This window comes from Oncorhynchus tshawytscha, linkage group LG02 (assembly GCF_018296145.1).
Source record: "Oncorhynchus tshawytscha isolate Ot180627B linkage group LG02, Otsh_v2.0, whole genome shotgun sequence".
Classification (NCBI taxonomy): Eukaryota; Metazoa; Chordata; class Actinopteri; order Salmoniformes; family Salmonidae; genus Oncorhynchus; species Oncorhynchus tshawytscha.
Window position 1 is genome coordinate 74,594,548 of NC_056430.1, and position 15,473 is coordinate 74,610,020.

Genomic DNA, 15,473 nt, shown 5'->3' on the forward strand with positions numbered 1-15,473 from the left:
TTATGATGTCTATCTGTCTACATTACATTATGATGTCTGTCTGTCTACAATACATTATGATGTCTGTCTACATTACATTATGATGTCTATCTGTCTACATTATATTATGATGTCTCTGTCTACATTACATTATGATGTCTGTCTGTCTACATTACATTATGATGTCTGTCTGTCTACATTACATTATGATGTCTCTGTCTACATTACATTATGATGTCTACATTACATTATGATGTCTGTCTACATTACATTATGTGTCTGTCTGTCTACATTACATTATGATGTCTGTCTGTCTACATTACATTATGATGTCTATCTGTCTACAATTACATTATGATGTCTGTCTGTCTACATTACATTATGATGTCTATCTGTCTACATTACATTATGATGTCTATCTGTCTACATTACATTATGATGTCTGTCTGTCTACATTACATTATGATGTCTGTCTGTCTACATTACATTATGATGTCTGTCTGTCTACATTACATTATGATGTCTGTCTGTCTACATTACATTATGATGTCTGTCTACATTATATTATGATGTCTGTCTGTCTACATTACATTATGATGTCTCTGTCTACATTACATTATGATGTCTGTCTGTCTACATTACATTATGATGTCTGTACTGTCTACATTACATGTATGATGTCTGTCTACATTACATTATGATGTCTGTCTGTCTACATTACATTATGATGTCTATTGTCTACATTATGATGTCTGTCTGTCTACATTACATTATGATGTCTGTCTGTCTACATTACATTATGATGTCTACATTACATTATGATGTCTCTGTCTACATTACATTATGATGTCTGTCTGTCTACATACATTATGATGTCTGTCTGTCTACATTACATTATGATGTCTGTCTGTCTACATTACATTATGATGTCTACATTACATTATGATGTCTGTCTGTCTACATTACATTATGATGTCTATCTGTCTACATTACATTATGATGTCTGTCTGTCTACATTACATTATGATGTCTGTCTGTCTACATTACATTATGATGTCTCTCTGTCTACATTACATTATGATGTCTATCTGTCTACATTACATTATGATGTCTGTCTGTCTACATTACATTATGATGTCTGTCTGTCTACATTACATTATGATGTCTGTCTGTCTACATTACATTATGATGTCTATCTGTCTACATTACATTATGATGTCTGTCTGTCTACATTACATTATGATGTCTATCTGTCTACATTACATTATGATGTCTGTCTGTCTACATTACATTATGATGTCTATCTGTCTACATTACATTATGATGTCTGTCTGTCTACAATACATTATGATGTCTCTGTCTACATTACATTATGATGTCTACATTACATTATGATGTCTGTCTGTCTACATTATATTATGATGTCTATCTGTCTACATTACATTATGATGTCTGTCTACATTACATTATGATGTCTACATTACATTATGATGTCTGTCTGTCTACATTACATTATGATGTCTATCTGTCTACATTACATAATGATGTATGTCTGTCTATATTACATTATAATGTCTCTGTCTACATTACATTATGATGTCTGTCTGTGTCTGTCTACATTACATTATTATGTTGTGTCTGTCTACATTATATTATGATGTCTCTATGATGTCTGTCTACATTACATTATGATGTCTACATCTGTCTACATTACATTATGATGTCTGTCTGTCTACATTACATTATGATGTCTGTCTGTCTACATTATGATATGATGTCTGTCTACATTACATTATGATGTCTGTCTGTCTACATTACATTATGATGTCTGTCTGTCTACATTACATTATGATGTCTGTCTGTCTACATTACATTATGATGTCTGTCTACATTACATTATGTCTGTCTACATTACATTATGATGTCTGTCTACATTACATTATGTCTGTCTACATTACATTATGATGTCTGTCTACATTACATTATGATGTCTGTCTACTGTCTACATTACATTATTATGATGTCTGTCTACATTACATTATGATGTCTGTCTACATTACATTATGATGTCTGTCTACATTACATTATGATGTCTGTCTACATTACATTATGATGTCTGTCTACATTACATTATGTGTCTGTCTACATTACATTATGATGTCTGTCTACATTACATTATGTCTGTCTACATTACATTATGTGTCTGTCTACATTACATTATGATGTCTGTCTACATTACATTATGATGTCTGTCTACATTACATTATGATGTCTGTCTACATTATCTTATGATGTCTGTCTACATTATATGTCTGTCTATGATGTCTGTCTGTCTACATTATATGTCTGTCTACATTACATTATGTCTGTCTGTCTACATCTACATTATACATTATGATGTCTGTCTACATTACATTATGATGTCTTATTTCTAATGTGATTATCTTATATGTATTATTATCTCTCATATACTATTATCTCTGTTATCATTACATTATGATGTCTGTCTATGATGTCTATCTAATGTGACTTATCTTATAGTATTATTATCTCTAATGTGACTATCTCATAGTATCATTATTTCTAATGTGACTATATTATCTTATATTATTATGATCTCTGTTACACACATTCTATCCGGGGTCTGAGGGGCCTATTTCTATGTATATCTTCTCACGGGTTCATCTCAGGTCACTCAACGGGGCTAAATGTCACACACACCACCGACACGCGCACACACACACATACAATTACACGCTGACATTAGCAAGACCACGGCCACCATTTGACCTAGATAGGTTGTGTGTATGTATTGATATGTAGGCTACATGTGGCATGTTTTTATTTATGCAGTTCTATTCTATATTCTATAGCTGTTCTTGTCTATTAATGTTCTGTATTATGTCATGGTTCATGTTTTGTGTGGACCCCAGGAAGAGTAGCTGCTGTTTTCACAACAGCTCATGGGGATCCTAACCAAATACCAAATACCATCACGACTGGAATATAGCAGGTGACTGTCCGTCCTTCCAGAGAGTGTAAATTCTATCTGCGTCCTGAAAAAGAGTGATGAAAGTCATGCGGTCAGAAAACACTGGGGTGTAAAGAACTATAGTCATACAATAGGTTATCAAACAGTGTCACACCCTGACCTTAGTTCCTTTTTTATGTCTCTATTTTGGTTTGGTCGGGGCGTGAGTTGGGGTGGGCATTCTATGTTGTTTTTCTATGTTTTCTTTTCTATGTGTTTGGCCTGGTATGGTTCCCATTCAGAGGCAGCTGTCTATCGTTGTCTCTAATTGAGAACCATACTTGGGTAGCCTTTTCCCATCTGGTGTTTGTGGGTAGTTGTTTCCTGTTTTGTGTTTACACCTTTCAGGAATGTTTAGATTTTTCATTTCTTACATCCACGTTGTTATTTTGTGTGTTCGTGTTCGGTGTTAATAAATGATCATGGACACTTACTACACTGCGTTTTGGTCCGATCCTTCCTACTCCTCATCTGATGAAGACGAAGATCGTTACAAACAGGGAGTCGTAGCTGTGTTGATATACATGAGGCTCGTGCAAACCAGATTGAAAAGTGCCTGGGTATAATGTTCATCTGACTGAAACAACTCCAGCAACAGATCGGCACCTCGAATGGGGTTGTTGTGTGTGTTTGATTGAGTAAGCCCATTCTAGGGTAATGCTGGGGAGAGAGAGAGAGAATTAGACAACTATGACAGCTGGGTCTGTACATAGTCAAAGGTAGGCTTTGAGGGGACTCCTACAGTAGGTACACCTACAGCTCATCCCTTGGCAGCAGTACTGTGGACTACTTTATCACTGACCTCAACCCAGAATCTCTCAGAGCCTTCACAGTCAGCCCACTGACACCCCTATCAGACCACATGAAAATCACAGCATACTTGAACAGAGAAGTACTCAACCATGAGGCATCAAAGCCCAACAAACTGCATGCTATTCAGAAATGCTATAGATGGAAGGAAGATAGTGTGTAGAAACCTTCCAAAGAGCAATTGGCCAAAAACCCTATCTGCAATAGTGAAGGTGTAAACTTAGAAGTAGAGAGCCTGAATAGTGTATTTGACATATCTGCTAACATATAAAATCAAATAAATTCAAGCAGAAAACCTAGCAAAATGAACAGCAATGAGAAATGGTTTGATGAAGAGTGCAAAAACCTGAGAAAGAATCTGATAAACCTGTCCAATAAAAAACCATACGATACGCCTTGACTGTGGGGAAACACTAAAACGATACAGAAATACACTACAAGGAAGGAACAGCACGTCAGAAATCAGCTCAATGTGATTGGAGAATCCATCAAATCAAGCCACTACTGGGAAAATTGGAAAACACTGAACAAACAACAACATGAAGAGCTATCTATCCAAAATGGAGATGTTTGGATAAACCACTTCTCCAACCTCTTTGACCATATAACAAACAACAACATGAAGAGCTATCTATCCAAAATGGAAATGTTTGGATAAACCACTTCTCCAACCTCTTTGGCCATATAACAAACAACAACATGAAGAGCTATCTATCCAAAATGGAGATGTTTGGATAAACCACTTCTCCAACCTCATTGGCCATATAACAAACAACAACATGAAGAGCTATCTATCCAAAATGGAGATGTTTGGATAAACCACTTCTCCAACCTCTTTGACCACATAACAAACAACAACATGAAGAGCTATCTATCCAAAATGGAGATGTTTGGATAGACCACTTCTCCAACCTCATTGGCCATATAACAAACAACAACATGAAGAGCTATCTATCCAAAATGGAGATGTTTGGATAAACCACTTCTCCAACCTCTTTGACCATATAACAAACAACAACATGAAGAGCTATCTATCCAAAATGGAGATGTTTGGATAAACCACTTCTCCAACCTCTTTGGCCATATAACAAACAACAACATGAAGAGCTATCTATCCAAAATGGAGATGTTTGGATAAACCACTTCTCCAACCTCATTGGCCATATAACAAACAACAACATGAAGAGCTATCTATCCAAAATGGAGATGTTTGGATAAACCACTTCTCCAACCTCATTGGCCATATAACAAACAACATGAAGAGCTATCTATCCAAAATGGAGATGTTTGGATAAACCACTTCTCCAACCTCTTTGACCATTTAACAAACAACAGACATCTAAAACATGTACATGATCATCTGAACATAGGACCAACTGTTAAAGACTCCCAGAACCCTTTGGATCCTCTAATTACATTGAATGAACTGCAGGACAAAATACAAACCCACCAACCCAAAAAGGCCTGATGGCATCCTAAATTAAATGATAAAATATACAGACCACAAATTCAAGTTGGCTATACTCAGCCACACCAATGTGTCAGAGGAAACACCTTGCACCTGGCAACCTTTGTTAGCACGCACTGCTCCTGGTCCACCACAGGAATCGCTGGTGCGTGATGAGACAAGGATATCCCTACTGGCCAAGCCCTCCCTAACCCAGGCAACGCTAGGCCAATTGTGCGTCGCCCCACGGACCTCCCGGTCACGGCCGGTTATGACAGAGCCTGGCCACGAACCCAGAGTCTCTGGTGGCACAGCTGGCGCTGCAGTACAGCACCCTTAACCACTGCGCCACCCAGGAGGCCTCAAAAACAGCTTTTGAGTCAATTTGCCATGGGCCCCTGCTGTATAAACTGACGGAAAGCGGTGTTGGAAGAAAACCTACGATATTATAAAATCAATGTACACAAACAATAAGTGTGCAGTCATAATTGTCAATAAACACACAGATTTCTTCCCTCAGGGCCAGGGGATGAGACAGGGATGCCGCTTGAGCTCCCCCCTCTTCAACATTTATATCAATGAATTGGCAAGGGGCACTAGAATAGTCTGCAGCTCACGGCCTCACCCTACCAGACTCTGAAATCAAATGTCTACTGTTTGCTGATGATCTGGTGCTTGTGTCCCCAACCAAGGAGGGCCTACAAAAGGACCTAGATCTTCTGCACAGATTCTGTCAGACTTGGGCCCTGACAGTGAATCTCAGTAAGACTAAAATAACGGTGTTCCAAGGAAGGCCCAGATGCCAGGACCCACATCTCCTTTGCATAGAGTTGATCAAGCTGTTCTTTGTGGCCTATGGAATGGTGTGCCAGTAACGAATCTCTTCGTCCTCTGAGGAGGAGTAGGAAGGATCGGACCAATGTGCAGCGTGGTAAGTGTCCATGTTAATTTATTAGACTGAACACCCAAAACAAAATAACAAAGCGAATGGAAGAAACGAAACAGTTCTGTAAGGTGACATACACTCAACAGAAAACAACTACCCACAAATCATAGTGGGAACACAGGCTACCTAAGTATGGTTCTCAATCAGAGACAATGATTGACAGCTGCCTCTGATTGGGAACCATACCAGGCCAAAAGCAGAAATACAAAACATAGAACAAACATCGAATGCCCACCCCAACTCACGCCCTGACCAAACTAAAACAGAGACATAAAAAAGGAACTAAAGTCCAGATGTGACAGTGCCAATCATATTCAATGGCTGTGCAAAGTTGCTGGATATTGGCGGGAATTGGAACATGTTGTCGTACACATCAATCCAGAGCATCCCACACATGCTCAATGGGTGACATATCTGGTGAGTATGCAAGCCATGGAAGAACTGGGAAATGTTCAACTTACAGGAATTGTGTACAGATCCTTGTGACATGGGGCCGTGCATTATCATGCTGAAACATGAGGTGATGGCAGCGGATGAATGGCACAACAACGGGGCTCAGGATCCCGTCACGGTATCTCTGTGCATTAAAATTGCCATTAATAAAATTCAATTGTGTTCATTGTCCGTAGCTTATGCCTGTCCATACCATAACCCCACCCCCACCATGGGGCACTCTGTTCATAATGTTGGCAACAGCAAACCGCTTGCCCACACGACACCATACACGTGATCTGCGGTTGTGAGGCCAATGGACATACTGCCAAATTCACTAAAACGACATTGAAGGTGGCTTATGGTAGAGAAATGAACATTCAAATGAACAGCTCTGGTGGACATTCCTGCAGTCAGCATGCCAATTGCACGCTCCCTCAAAACATGAGACATCCATGGCATTGTGTTGTGTTATAAAACTGCACATTTTAGAGTGGCCTTTTATTGTCCCCAGCAGAAGGTCCACATGTGTAATGATCATGCTGTTTAATCAGCTTCTTGATATGCCACACCTGTCAGGTGCATGGATTATCTTGTCAAATGAGAAATGCACCCTACCTGGGATCTAAACAAATTTGTGCTCAACATTTTTGAGAAATGTATGGAGCGTTTCTGTGATCTTTAATTTCAGCTCATGTAAACATGGGACCAACACATGTTGCATTTATATTTCTGTTCAGTGTATATTAAAGGGTTTTGGTTGGTATAAGTTATTCAACTGTTAATAGGCATGTAGCTAGTTAACCCCTTAGTGAGTTTGTTGTGTATTGGAGACAATGGATAGCAACATGATTTCATCTGGATCTGGACTGGAGAACTCTGGTCACGCATGTAACAGTTTGTCTGAACCACTACCCCATCTCATATAATGTCCAACAGGTGTGTGTGTGTGTGTGTGTGTGTGTGTGTGTGTGTGTGTGTGTGTGTGTGTGTGTGTGTGTGTGTGTGTGTGTGTGTGTGTGTGTGTGTGTGTGTGTGTGTGTGTGTGTGTGTGTGTGTGTGTGTGTGTGTGTGTGTGTGTGTGTGTGTGTGTGTGTGTGTGTGTGTGTGTGTGTGTGTGTGTGTGTGTGTGTGTGTGTGTGTGTGTGTGTGTGTGTGTGTGTGTGTGTGTGTGTGTGAGAGATGTCATAAAGAACATGTTCTAGCCTCTAAGACATATCAGTATGTCATGATGTCAGTTCCTCTTAGTTCACCAACTCTCTCTTTCATGAATGCACGCCACTGCGTGCACACACACACACACACACACACACACACACACACACACACACACACACACACACACACACACACACACACACACACACACACACACACACACACACACACACACACACACTCCCCCTCTCCACCCCACTCTCCTCTCCCCCTTCTCCACTCTCTATTGCTCCCTTCCCTCTGTTTGTGCACCGACCATACCCCACCACCCCACCTCAGTTTAATTTAGTGCCTCAGCCGACAGCTCATTGACAACTTCTGTGACGGGCAGGAGTATTCCATGTCGAAGACCACGTATATAGAAATACCAGCTAGGAGACTACAATGGAACCTAAACCCATGTGTTTTGTGACGAGTGACGAAGTGACGAGCCTCAGTGACCTAGTCTGTGAAAATTATTAAGAAAACGTGGTCATAAACAGCCACTGAATTTATACAGAACTTATGCATATTTTATATCGTGAATTATACTTCAAATAGGCAAACAACTTTGTATGAGTAATCTGCAATAATCTGATTTAGTTTCAGTGGAGTATTTAAAATATCTGTTTATTCTTGTTATGTTCAATAATATCCCCTTAATCGAGAATCAATAAAAAAATAACGTAATGTGTTCGGACGCATAGCCTTTTCACCATGTTGTTACGTATATGGTATGGCCACTTGATATTTTTACAGGTGTACGCTATAGTTACCATCTCTGCGCTCCAGATTCTGGAACATGGACGCGCAGAGTGCAGTTCGCGCTCATACCAGAACGCACCTCCCACTTACAACTTTTAAAAAAAGTTCTAGAGCCTCTCGTCCTCCAATTGTTAAAACTCGGGACGCGCTTGACATAAGGGGCATACTTCTCGGAGACTTCTGGACCGCAACTTTGACACGCAGAGAGAAATGTTCTGCACAGGGATTTCAGTAGGCTACCTTTCTGAAGTTTGTGGACAATACAACTGTATTAAAGGGATTTGAGCCTCATAGACACGTCGATAAAGTGGATAAGAAATAGCACTGTTTTGAGCACATTTCGGGACTTCATTTTGCCAGGTAGGTGTCTCACGAACAACTTTCTTCTACTTCTGGTGCGACTTTATGATGGAAACAAGTAGGCTAGTAGCCAGTAGCCTAGTCTGTGACCGTTTGGAGACCGCGCAATCATTATGCAGGTTGTTCTGTGCGCTCCAAAGTGCACCTCGGACGGTGTTTACTGTTCAGGCGAGATATGGCTTGGGGAAGTTATAAAAGGGATTTCTCTGGGTTACTGTCTGTGAGCTGAATGCCTGGCACTGCGTGTCTTTATTAGAAACGAGAATAGTTTTGTGATCACATTTTATATTAAAACATTTCCGAGTTTTTCCTCTTAAAATGTAGGATACTATATGTCATGTTTGTCTATCCCATTATCCGTGCTTATCGATCTCACTACGAGCAACGAGCACTGACTAGCCTATAGCCAAGGTTTATATGGCCGAACATTTCTCCCCCAACATAGTTCTTTTCTATCTCACTTCGAAAACGCATCCACAGAAACCTTTGAAAGCGGATCATTGTCAAGATATGATATGGTCGGTTATATCTGCGTGTCAAAATATCTTTACCGTGTGGTGCCTAGCTCACCATTCTAGATTAAAATCTCTGCGCAGCCAGAGACCCTCACAGAGAGAGTCATGCAGAATAGAGATACGGTTCCAGCTAGGCAAAAACTGCTGGAACCGACGTTGTTTCCATCATAATAAGAATTTAAATATCCTGTCGTTGATTTCACGTTGAATTCACGTTAGTTGACAACTCAACCAAATGTATAATTCAACCAAATTAAAACTGGACGTTGAACTGACGTCTGTGCCCAGTGGGTTGTTAGTTAGAGGCACAGCAGGCAGGTCAGGGTGGTGTGTTATCGGTTGTTGATGTTGGTTTATCCCGTTTGTGTTTGTTTGTTTTAAAGGTAATTCAATTAGAGCTTGTTATCTCACTAATCGACCAGGGTTGTCATCTCTTCTTTGTTTATTTAAACTTTAACCTGATTGGATTAGGTTGACTTGTCTTTTTTGTATACAATAGAATAGTAATGGCATGGTAATAACAACTTAATCAAATACAAATTCTAAAAATGCTATTATTGCTGTGGTTTTGAGAATAGCACATTTGTGATTTTGAGAAACAATCACCTTGACTACTCAAGTCTACCTAATGTTATTCAGAGGCCTCTATGTCAATGACTTTGTGTGAAGAGATGTAATAAAGCATGCTAGATAAATACAAGTCAGCGAGGCAGCCAGGAAGGGCACCTAAACAAACTGAAGTCTATGAAGGGATGGGAAAAGTAAAGACCGAGATGGAGGGACAGAGAGAGCGAGGGAGGAAGAGATCAGCAGAGAGAACGAGGGAGGAAGAGATCAGCAGAGAGAGCGAGGGAGGAAGAGATCAGCAGAGAGAGCGAGGGAGGAAGAGATCAGCAGAGAGAGTGAGGGAGGAAGCAAACATTCCTGACTTGGTGTCTCAGCAATTTAATTAAAGAACGTCAAAGATGCTAACACACACACACACACACACACACACACACACACACACACACACACACACACACACACACATACATCATTGTGAGATCCCCCTACTTACCCCCACCCCCACCCCCCAAACACTTTGGTCTTGGACTAATCCCAGGGGTCAACTAATAAGTGTTCGGGTCATGCCACCATGACAACTAAATAGGGGGACCCCTGATTGAGTTAATAACCCCATGATGGAAGCTAAGAGGTACAAGGTGAAGAGGATTTTGTTTGGTGTGTGTGTGTGTTAAACTAAAGAGTGCAAAGCAGCTATTAGAAAATGAGAAGTGGTTGTGTGTGGTTGTAGTGTTATCAACAACAGGAGCAGTAGTGTAAATCCTCTCATCTTAGCCAGGCTTAACTGTGCCCTGTGGTGCTTTGGTGGTGCTCCCTCTAGATCCTCCAGGTCAGCTTTTACTCTGGGTTCCGCTTGTTAGGGAGCTTTTACTCTGGGTTCCCCTTGTTAGGGAGCTTTTACTCTGGGTTCCGCTTGTTAGGGAGCTTTTACTCTGGGTTCCCCTTGTTAGGGAGCTTTTACTCTGGGTTCCGCTTGTTAGGGAGCTTTTACACTGGGTTCCCCTTGTTAGGGAGCTTTTACTCTGGGTTCCCCTTGTTAGGGAGCTTTTACTCTGGGTTCCCCATTGTTAGGGAGCTTTTACTCTGGGTTCCCCTTGTTAGGGAGCTTTTACTCTGGGTTCCCCATTGTTAGGGAGCTTTTACTCTGGGTTCCCCTTGTTAGGGAGCTTTTACTCTGGGTTCCCCTTGTTAGGGAGCTTTTACTCTGGGTTCCCCTTGTTAGGGAGCTTTTTCCCCTTGTCTGGGTTCCCCTTGTTAGGGAGCTTTTACTCTGGGTTCCCCTTGTTAGGGAGCTTTTACTCTGGGTTCCCCTTGTTAGGGAGCTTTTACTCTGGGTTCCGCTTGTTAGGGAGCTTTTACTCTGGGTTCCCCTTGTTAGGGAGCTTTTACTCTGGGTTCCCCTTGTTAGGGAGCTTTTACTCTGGGTTCCCCTTGTTAGGGAGCTTTTACTCTGGGTTCCCCTTGTTAGGGACCATTAAGTAATTAAAACAACCTTGAGCTCTGGTCCTTCTTTCTCTCTGTATCTCTGTCTATCTCTGTCTATCTCTGACCAAAGGGTCTCTTTCTCTCCATTTCAATGATCTTGCTCTCCCTGTCTTTCTTTTCTTTCTCCCTCTATCTGGACTTGCTCCCAGCTCTTTCTATCGCTGCCACACTGTTCTCTCCCTACCTCTCTGCTCTTTCTATCGCTGCCACACTGTTCTCTCCCTACCTCTCTGCTCTTTCTATCGCTGCCACACTGTTCTCTCCCTCGCTGTCTCTCCCTACCTCTCTGCTCTTTCTCCAGTCTCAGTCCAGTCTCCTGACCTGCAGCTGTGCAGACACAGACAGAGGGATGGGGCTCTGGTTCATGTGGGAGCGTTTAGAGTGTTTAAGGAAGTTGTCACCATGTGTGATAAAACAGCGAGTGTCTCCCCGAACCCAACATAAATCATCCTGATGCTGAGAAAGACAGGTTTTAATACAGTAATAGATGACTTGCATCATATGTCCATTGTTCTCCTTCAATGCCCAAAAGAGCCAAACAGGAAGTAACATTATTATATTGAATATGTCCGTTGTCCTCAATGAGTGTCTGAATGGGTTATGCCGACAGTTTGTTCTTGATCTGATGCTCCTTGGTTGGACTGCGAGGTGGTTGGAATTGACCTTTTCTTTGACCTGTGGAATTTAGCCTATAGCCGACACGTTCCACTGCTCTTTAATCATGTATTTACCTTTCCACAATGAATTATCTTAATGTGACAGCTTTCCTGACACTCTATGAATTGTACCGTTAGTCTAACACGGCACTGACATGTTCATCGGAGGGGAACCTATGATTCTCAGAACCCAGACCCCCTAGGGAGAGGTTTACGGGTCGCTCCCCCTTGCTCCCTTGTGGTGCACCTCCTTAAAACCCTCCCCCCCTCATCCTCGGAGCGTGTTAGGTAAATCCAGGGGTCTAGTGGGAAGGTATTGAGCATGACACATGTAGCCTTCTCATTACATTCCTCAGTGTACTACTCTGAGAGAGGAACCTTTGGCGCTCCTCACTTGAGGTAGAGAGGGATAAGTTGAGAGGTAGAGAGGGATAAGTTGAGAGGTAGAGAGGGATAGGTTGAGAGGTAGAGAGGGATAGGTTGAGAGGTAGAGAGGGATAGGTTGAGAGGTAGAGAGGGATAGGTTGAGAGGTAGAGAGGGATAGGTTGAGAGGTAGAGAGGGATAGGTTGAGAGGTAGAGAGGGATAGGTTGAGAGGTAGAGAGGGATAGGTTGAGAGGTAGAGAGGGATAGGTTGAGAGGTTGAGAGGTAGGGATAGAGGGATAGGGAGAGGTAGGTTGAGAGGTAGAGAGGGATAGGTTGAGAGGTAGAGAGGGATAGGTTGAGAGGTAGAGAGGGATAAGTTGAGAGGTAGAGAGGGATAGGTTGAGAGGTAGAGAGGGATAGGTTGAGAGGTATAGAGGGATAGGTTGAGAGGTTGAGAGGGATAGGTTGACACGTAGAGAGGGATAGGTGGAGAGGTAGAGAGGGATAGGTTGAGAGGTAGAGAGGGATAGGTGGAGAGGTAGAGAGGGATAGGTTGAGAGGTAGAGAGAGAGGGAGAGACATTTGTATAGTATAGACTGGTATAGTATAGACTAGTCTTATACTATACCAGAGGCTGAGTTATTTTGACTCTCTCCACCCCTCTCTCAGTTTTGACCCCCAGCCCTAATCCCCTCTCCCCAAGGGCGCAGTCTGGGTTGTGCACACACATGCCTTTTCATCCCATACAATAGCCCCTCAATCCTACACACACACACACACACACACACACGCACATCCCCCCCCCCACACACACACACCCCATTCAGAGGTCCCCTGTATACACACTCAGACAGACAGTAGCCTGAGGCTACAGGGTCTTCTCAGAGCACTTCAAAGGCCTTGTCTCTCCAGCTCAGATCAGCTCCACAACTACAGCCACAACAGGTGATGAGAGAGGCCGCTTGGGAAACAGAAGGTAGAGCCACTCTTTTGCTTACTGGGAAGTTGATGGCTCAGTGTGCATATTTGTGTCAGTTATGATAGAGTGTGTTGAGGTATGTATATGTGGCTTTCGTGGTAAGTGTTTTCTGTGTTTCCCTTGGCAACAGCCTGACCTGACTCAGAGCTTCATACAGTGTGTTTAGACAAACAGCAGGAAAATAGACTGTTGGGATGTTATTGCAAGTGGACATTAAGACTTGACACACACACCACTCCCCCCCACACACACACACACACATGCGTTGCAATGAAATGTTCTGTTACTTTCTGTACCGATGTCCAGCTGTCAGACTCCCATTGAACAGACAGGCACATTCAGTGACCCCTCCTTTCTACGATAAATGAAGAGCTGTTAGCTGCTTGTTCCTGTACTCCGGCCTGCTCCCCCCCTCTCCAAACCTCTCATACCTCTGTCCACTCCTGCTCCCCCCTACGGGTGGCAGGCGGATTAGGGGGTCAGAAGTCAGAGGGGGGGGGTGCAGCTGGAGGGGCCAGTCAGAACACAGGTCAGGACAGGGAACTGACGAGGTGGAAGGAGCAGGGTCCAGGAGTGTGTGTGTGTGTGTGTGTTGGGCGGAGGGGCAGGATTGGGGGTGTAGGAGTTTTGGCAGGCAGGAAACTGGCAGGGAAGAAGGACTAGGGTCGAGGGGTTTGTGTGTGTGTGTGTGTGTGTGTGTGTGACTTCAGTTATAATTTGTTCCTTCAGGTATAGTAGACACCATACCAGTCATACCTGTATGATCACCATACAACTTGGAACATTTACCATTTCAATCAGTATAATGTGTTTGTTTGTTTACTCACGTAAAAGAGAGTCAAGTTCTTCTCCCTTCTTTACCCCCTCTTTACACCACTGTTACTCTCTGTTATCATCTATCCAGAGTCACTTTAATAACTCCACCTACATGTACATACTACCTCAACTAACCGGTTCCTCCGCACGTTGACTCTGTACCGGCACCCCCCTGTATATAGTCTCCACGTTGACTCTGTACCGGCACCCCCCTGTATATAGTCTCCACGTTGACTCTGTACCGGCACCCCCTGTATATAGTCTCCACGTTGACTCTGTACCGGAACCCTCCTGTATATAGTCTCCACGTTGACTCTGTACCGGCACCCCCTGTATATAGTCTCCACATTGACTCTGTACCGGCACCACCCCCTGTATATAGTCTCCACGTTGACTCAGTACCGGCACCCCCTGTATATAGTCTCCAGTTGACGTTGACTCTGACTCGGCACCCCCTGTATATAGTCTCCACGTTGACTCAGTACTCGGCACCCCCCCTGTATATAGTCTCCGCGTTGACTCTGTACCGGCACCCCCTGTATATAGTCTCCACGTTGACTCTGTACCGACTCTTTGTACCCCCCCCTGTATATAGTCTCCACATTGACTCTGTACCGGCACCTCCCTGTATATAGTCTCCACGTTGACTCAGTACCGGCACCCCCTGTATATAGTCTCCCCCCCTGTAGACTGACTCTGTACCGACTCTGTACTCTGTACACCCCCCTGTATATAGTCTCCACGTTGACTCTGTACCGGCACCCCCTGTATATAGTCTCCACGTTGACTCTGTACCGGCACCCCCTGTGTATATAGTCTCCACGTTGACTCAGTACCGGCACCCCCTGTATATAGTCTCCACCTTGACTCTGTACCGGCACCCCCTGTATATAGTCTCCACGTTGACTCTGTACCGACCCCCTGTATATAGTCTCCACGTTGACTCTGTACCGGCACCCCCTGTATATAGTCTCCACGTTGACTCTGTACCGGCACCCCCTGTATATAGTCTCCACGTTGACTCTGTACCGGCACCCCCTGTATATAGTCTCCACTCCACGTTGACTCTGTACCCCCTGGTCACCCCCACCCCCTGTATATAGTCTCCACGTTGACTCTGT

General features: G+C 43.0%; 1 protein-coding gene across 1 annotated transcript in view; it reads left to right on the forward strand.

The window, feature by feature from the left end:
• Positions 1-8,714: 8,714 nt before the first annotated feature.
• Positions 8,715-15,473, forward strand: part of vasna (vasorin a) — a 47,990-nt gene continuing 41,231 nt past the window's right edge. The window contains exon 1 of the mRNA XM_042304664.1: positions 8,715-8,967. The gene's annotated coding sequence lies outside the window, so the exon portion shown is untranslated. The remainder of the gene's footprint in view (positions 8,968-15,473) is intronic.